Source organism: Alosa sapidissima, chromosome 10, assembly GCF_018492685.1.
Source record: "Alosa sapidissima isolate fAloSap1 chromosome 10, fAloSap1.pri, whole genome shotgun sequence".
Taxonomy (NCBI): domain Eukaryota; kingdom Metazoa; phylum Chordata; class Actinopteri; order Clupeiformes; family Clupeidae; genus Alosa; species Alosa sapidissima.
Window position 1 is genome coordinate 30,627,112 of NC_055966.1, and position 7,500 is coordinate 30,634,611.

The following is a 7,500-nucleotide window of genomic DNA, read 5'->3' on the forward strand; positions in this document are numbered from 1 at the left end:
CTACCTGACATTAAACAAAACCGAGATGAGAGGCAGGGGACATCCCTTAACAAGAGCAGTATGTGTGTGTGTGTGTGTAGTGTGTGTGTGTGTGTGAGTGAGCCTATGTGTATATAGAGATAATTAGCATTCCTCTACATTTGCTCAATTTTGTTGTGTTTTAATCTTGTCTTAATTCTCTGTGAGTGAATATAATATGTGAAAGTAAGCTAATATATGCCTGTGAGTTTATCTTGTTGTGTGAAAATGTTTGTGTGTGTGTGTGTGTGTGTGTGTGTCCGTATGCTTGTGTCTGTGTACATATTTGTGAGAGACAACAGAATACACTATTTGCTCAGTTCTATCTGGTTTAGTCAGTATATCTCCATATGTCCATATGAGACACCCTGGCTTGTTTATAGATAGTGCATGTCTGAGCCAGTATGTAAATATGGATATTCCGGCATGCAGGTCTGTATATTTGTGTGTGTTTACACCAAGGACACGTGACCATGCATGCACTTCACTGCAACTGATAGCAAATCCACACAATACACACACTCAGGCTACATCTGTGAGAATGAGTGAGAGATGGAGAGAGAGGGAGGGAGGGAGGGATGGATGATGACAAGAAATGAATTGGCAGACGGCGGAGGGGAGGAAAATGGAACGATTTGTTCTTTTTGTTCTTTTCATTTTTTTTTTTGTTTTTTGGTTGTTTTTTTTTTTTGTCAGATCAGTCAACAGCCCAGGCACCGTGGACATCACATGGGGGTCCAAGGCTTGTAAATCCAGTGCATTATTTATCAAAGGCACACCGTAACTCAGGTCACCTTGCGGAAGCAGCGATCTTCTGTCTTTCTGAAGGATGAGGCCGTGGAAGCGAAAGGGAAGCGAGCGAGCGAGGGAGCGCGTGAGGCAGGAGAAGAAAGGAGAGCGATGAGAGAAGAGGTGTGGGAACATTAGGTTGGACATGAGAGAGGAACGCGGGAGATGAAAAGGGCTGGGACACGACAATGCCCATAAGAACAGATTGCAATTAGAGGAGACAGCTGTCTTCCTCTGCAGAGACACCACTGTAATCTCTAATCCAAATGGTATCATGCACACACACACACACACACACACACACGCACACGCACGCACACACACATACACATACACATGCACATACACACTAGTCTAGTGCACACTTCAACACACAAGACTCTCACACTTCAACACACAATTAGCCATGTACTTGTACTGTAGAAATCCACCTCTCTCTTTAATAAACTGTTAGTGATTCACACAGACACACAGACACACACACACACACACACACACACACACTTAACCACACAGAAAATTACTTTCGTGGGCACTTTCATAATCATCAAAGCCTCAATCCAAAAGTCTTTTAACTTTCCAATGTTCAAGTTATATCGATTGTTTCACATCAATACAAACTTATACTCGATAATGCTACAATTATTTTGGTTTGCTTTGACTTTCTGTGTTTGTTGCTGATATTGTCAATTTGCCTAATGGCTTTTGCAGTAGTGTTACCCTGAGGCAATTAAGACATTTAAATTTAAAAGTCCAAGCCAAATAGACTTTCTGTCTTTTTTATTCCCTCCATCCATCCATGTACACACTCAGGCACAGGAAGACAGACAGGCAGATAGACACACATACACACACTGGTAGACACACACACACACACACACACACATTTATCAACATAATAACATCAATGTACAAAGGCCCCTATTAGAAGGTATTTGAAGAGAAACTAACTAGGGATAGCAGGTAAACCAACACAACAGCTGACATTCCAGACACAAACACTCAAAACTAGCAGACATGCAGCGGCACACACACACACACACACACACACACACACACACACACACACACACACACACACACACATAGACACACACACATACAGACAGACGCACACACACTCTCACATATACACTGAACCATAATGACCTTAAGTAATTGAGCTGACATACAGTACCTGTAGTATATTCGACTAAGAGGGGAGAGAGAGGGTGACAGAGAGAGAGAGAGAGAGTGACAGAGAGGGTGACTGAGAGAGGGGGGGGATTGAGCGCAGTCGAGCAAATCAAAGCAGAATTAAAAGGATTTGCATATTTCAATGAACGCTGTAAGAAGGCCTTCTAATTATTTCGTCTCAGTTCCTCTCTCTCCCTCTCTCTCTCTCTTTATTTCTCTCTCTCCCTCTCTCTCTCTCTCTCTCTCTCTCTCTCTCTCTCTTTATTTCTCTCTCCTCTCTCTCTTTCCTTTCTCTTTCTGCAGACTGTGCTCTGCGTTTTGCTCTGATTCTCATTTTCCTCCATACCTCCTATTCTCTCTCTCTCTCTCTCTCTCTCTCTTTTCTCTCAACTTTCCCTGCCATTCTGTATGAGCACATTATTCTGCCCTGACTTATTTATCTTAATCTGTCTGTTAACCTCCTTTTCTGCATTTCCATCAATTTCTCTCTCTCTCTCTCCCCCTGCACCTCCCAGTATTTCATATTCTGATTATATTTCTCATTATTATTAACACCTTCATCCTCTGTCTCCCATTCCCTTTCTTTTCTTTTCTCTTCCTCTCTTCACTTTCTTCTCTCCCCATCTCTCTCTCCTCCTCTTCCCCTCCCTCCTGACCTGCTTTGCATCACTTTCTTTCTTCTCCTTCCTTCTTTCCTAATGACTTTTCCCCCCTTTTCAAAAGCCCCAGTCATGTTTTATATATCTTATCACTCTCTGCCAATCTGCCCAAACACCTGTCTGTGGATTCATCTGCTTCCCTCCATCTATCTTTCTCCTCTCCTCCTTCACTGGCTCTGTCGTTCTCTCCATCACTCTTTTTTTTGGTCTCTCTTTCCACCTTTCCTGCTCAGTAAGTTTTGATCTCTAACCACAGGCCATAAAAGATAAATTAGCCCTCTACTGCGCTACCTCTCCCCATCTTCTCTCCTTCGTTTTCTTCCTCCTTTTATCCTCCTCCCTCTCCCCGTTTGTCTGTTTCTCTTGTTCATTTCCTTCCTCCTTCTCTTCTCTTCTCCTCCCTCCCTCTCTCCCTCTCTCCGTTGTTCTCTGGCTCGTGGGCCTGGAGCAGTGCGTGTCTGTGTATATAAAAGGTTGTTATGTGAGCTAGGTGCTAATTGGTTGGCGAGGTTCGTTAATATTCTCCTTGCAAGATCGCTCGTCAGGAACTGCGCGGGGTGCGGGGTGTGTGTGTGGGGGGGGGGGGACTGATGAGTGTGTGATTTTCCTCCAGAGAGTAAAGGAGAGAGAGAGAGAAACAGAGAGAGCATGCAAAGAAAAAGAAAGAGAGAGAGAGAGAGGGGCCGACTTGGGTTGAAAACCTTGTGTAAGGTCAGTTGCAAATGGGCAGAGCCATTTTGAGAGGAGGGGAAAGGAGAATGCAGCTGCAGAGAAGGGGAGAGAAAGAGAGAGAGACCCACCGAGCGAGAAAAGGCGAGAGAGCAGTGGTGATAACGGCCCATAAAGGCTCCCATTGAGGGAGAGAGTGAATGGGAAGATTATGCTATCATATGGAGAGAAATTATCCCATTGTCCTTTTCCAGAGAATACTTGCGCAATGGGACGAAGGCCATAGACAGATAGACTTTCACTATTTCACCAGATGGATGTGTGCAGAGGAGAGGACCGGAGAGGAGAGGAGGGGAGTGATGATCGTCCTCTCTCTGATCTTCTCCTTCTCTATCTTCTCCTCTATCCTTTCTTCCTCTCTTTCCCACCCTGCTTCTGCTCTCTGTTTTTCCCCCTCTCCCTGTCTCTTCTCATCCTCAGTCTGAGAGCTGGTATCTCCCATGTGTTGCAGGGTGCCCTCGCAGAGCAAACACACATTGATCATCAGCGCCAACACCCACCGTCCACCAGCTGCGCACTCACTCTGTGTGTGTCTGTGAGTGTGTGTGTGTGTCTGCGACTGTGCGTGTGTGTGTATGTAAGAGAGAGAGAGAGAGAGGGAGAAGAGAGAGTGTGTGTGCCTGTGTGCGTGTGTGCGTGTGTGCGTGTGTGTGTGTGTGTGTGTGTGTGTGTGCGTGTGGAGCTGTGTGGTGTGCTGGCAGTGTGCCTTAGCTCACAACTTACCGCTCGCCGTGTTAGCAGAGAAGTGTAGAGATTGAGAGAGAAAACTAGCAGAGGAGTCAAAGCTCCTGCAAAGGCAACAGACAAATGGAAAGGAACACAGACTGCAGAAAGAGAGTGTGTGTGAGAGAGCGAGAGAGAGAGAAAGAGAGTGAGAGAGTGAGCAACAACGAGACAGAGGAGAGGAGGATAATCGCTGGATACTATGCCTGTTTGTACACGTTGCGCTGGTAAACGCTGTGTGTTAGCAGGCTTCAGTGTGAACTTTAATTGTGTCTATAGGCAAAGTTTGACTAGCGAGGCCTCTAATGAGCCCGCTTCACAGGAAGACATTTGATTAAGTAATGACTGCTGGCTTGGTATAAACACTGAGAGTGAACAAACAACAAGGGATGGAGAGAGAGAGACAGAGAGGGATGGAGAGAGAGAGACAGAGAGGGATGGAGAGAGAGAGACAGAGAGGGATGGAGAGAGAGAGATAGAGAGGGATGGAGAGAGAGAGAAGAGAGGGATAGAGAGAGGGAGGGGAAGATGTGAGCAGAGCAGAAGTCAGATCAGTTATGTGACTCCAATGACACTGAATTTGCCATATAAGAAACAGAACATACTTGAACTAAGATAAGCAGATGTAACACACACGCGCACGCACACACACACACACACACACATACCAGAAACCAGAACAAAAGATACCACCCCACCCAATCCAACCTCCCAACTAGTAACAGCCCAGAGCACAAGAGGAAGCATTTAATTGGAGATAAGAGATGCAATCTGGGCATGAAACACTCCGAAGCTCTCTGTAGATCCTCCAGTATCCCAGCATTCCTTCTTCTGCCTCCCTGCTGCCCTCAGGCTCTCTTCTGTCAGGTATTTCCGAAGGTGTTTTGGATCACTTGGGCCTTTAATAAGTACTCGGCGAGCTGGCATGCTTAAGCAGTGGCGGGCTCCTTGTTGGAGGGTGTCGGCGAGTGTTAATATTTCCCTCACGCTGCTGCCTTAAGCCCCTTAAGTGCTCTGGCAACTCTTAATCCATTGTGGTGCCAATGAAACCCATTAGAAATGTTGATTCGGATGAGAGGTGGGGAGGGAGACTCGGAGTGTGTGGACGGGGGGGGGGGGGGGCGTGAATGAGGCTGTGTGTGTGGTGGGGCTTAGGGGTGAATGAGGGAGTGTTTTTTTTCTGGTGGGTGGGGAGGGGTGGGGGGGTAGGAGAGAAGAGATACACCACTGCGACAAATACAAACACATGTGGCACACACACACACTCACACGTGACTGCAGACACATACACAAACACACAGACACAACAGACACACACACTCACACGTGACTGCAGACACACACACACACATACACTCAACACAGACTCTCTCTCTCACACACACACACACACACACACACACTTTCACACACTCTTCCATTTTACTCATGCTCTTTTGGGGGCCTGCCATAATGAGTGAACATAGAGCCAAATTAAATAGCATCTGCATCTCTACACAAAAAGACAATGGCCTGCGACAGGTGATCCGCAGGGTGCATCGTCTGAGCTTGCCCAGACAGACACAGAGCCAATGGAGTACATGGAGTAAAAATAGTACTGTATGCCTGTATGCCTGAATACATTCTCTCTTCCTCTTTCTTCACCCTCTTCTACCCTTTCTCCAACCTACTATGACACCCACGCTCGCAAACTGGGACATTCAGGTTTGTAAGAGCACATTGAGTGTCACTGGCGCACATATTCACAAGCAGCCAGTCTCTCTGCACGGCACACAAACTCTCCATGAACAAACCCGCTCAGTGTGGCAGCACATGCATGTATATCACACACACACACACACACGCACACGCACGCACAGAGAGGAATTCATACATGTGATGGTTGTGAAGGCACACACACACACAGAGGAATTCATACATGTGATGGTTGTGAAGGCACACACACACACACACACACACACACACAGCCAAACATGTACTATATTATTCTTTGCTCTACTATCTGCTCTTAAATGACCCAGTCTCGTGACCCCTGTGTGAGTCTTCTGTCTCCGTGGCGATGAACTGGCCGATTGTGATTGGCGGCCAGCAGGGCTGCGTACCAAACGGCTCCCACTGTATCCTCCCTGCCTAAAGGGAGCCGGTGCGGCCGCCTCACACCGCCCGTCTGTTCGGCTCTCTGAAAGACGACCATTGTGGGCTCCACCAAGACATCCCCCCTCTCCTAACCTTCACAAAGATAACAAAAATGTAGAACTTCAGCATCTGCAAGCCCTCTCGCCCCCTCTCTCCCTCTCTCTCTCTCTCTCTCTCTCTCTCTCTCTCTCGCTCACACACACACATACTACACACAGACTCACACACACATTTTGCAGTGGGGACAGGGTTATATAAACAGGAGGCAGACAGAGGGACAGGCTACTGACCGTGACCCGCGCTGGAACTAGGGGCAGGAGAGCAGAGAAGACGAGGAGAAGAGAAGAGAAGAAAGAAAGAAAGAGGAGAGAAGAGAAGGAAGAGGAAAGGAGAGAGTACCGCTCAGCGTGGACACTAAGCCATCACCTGGATTCTTTGAGGAGGGAGAGAGAGAGGGTGAACGGGTGCATTGCGGATGGAAAGGTTACAAATGGAAGCAAAAGAGTAGGACGACCAATACAGCAGGTGGACAGCAGGAGGGGATTCCATCACAGAAGGGGTCACAGTCTCGCCCGGTGCGGACGTCCCCTCAAGCAGAGGTGTGAGTGTTTGGCCGAGGGAAACGGATCGTAACTTTCCCGTCTGTTTTACCCAGGGTGCCGTTGTCTCCGCTGCTGATAGACTGACGCTAAGCCACTGCGGGGCCTCGCCTTCCCCTGCGGTTGTGTTGCAGCACGACATCGGGGGAGAGAGAGACAGACGCGGCTGCCCCCCCCCCCCCCCCCCTTTTTACTACATCTCCTACCACCCTCATCACACCCCTCCTGCACTCTGAGCGTGCTCAGTGGGGTGTGCCCCGCAGGCCTCTGCACCCCCCCCTGCCTGCCTGCTCCACCTTACAAGCTCCCCCTGACACCGCGGATATTAGGCCTGCCAATCAGCGCTGCACGTTCAGGATAGCTGTAGGGCTTTGTGCTTGTGTGTGTGTGGCTGTGGCTGTGACTGTGTGTGTGTGTGTGTGAGAGAGAGAGAAAGCGAGAGAGATTGTGTGAGACTCTGTGTGTATGTGCATTTGAGTGTCAGCCTCTGTGTGTGTGTGTGGGTGTGTGTGAGGCCTGGGCAGTGCTCGGCGGAGCGAGGCGAGGGGTTGCGATATGCGATGTGATCGCCGTGTTGGCGAGGGCTCAGCGCGGATCGGGACGTGACATGGCAAAGCTTCTGGCGCTCACACACACTCTGCGCCCCACCAACGAGAGAGAGCGAGAGAGAG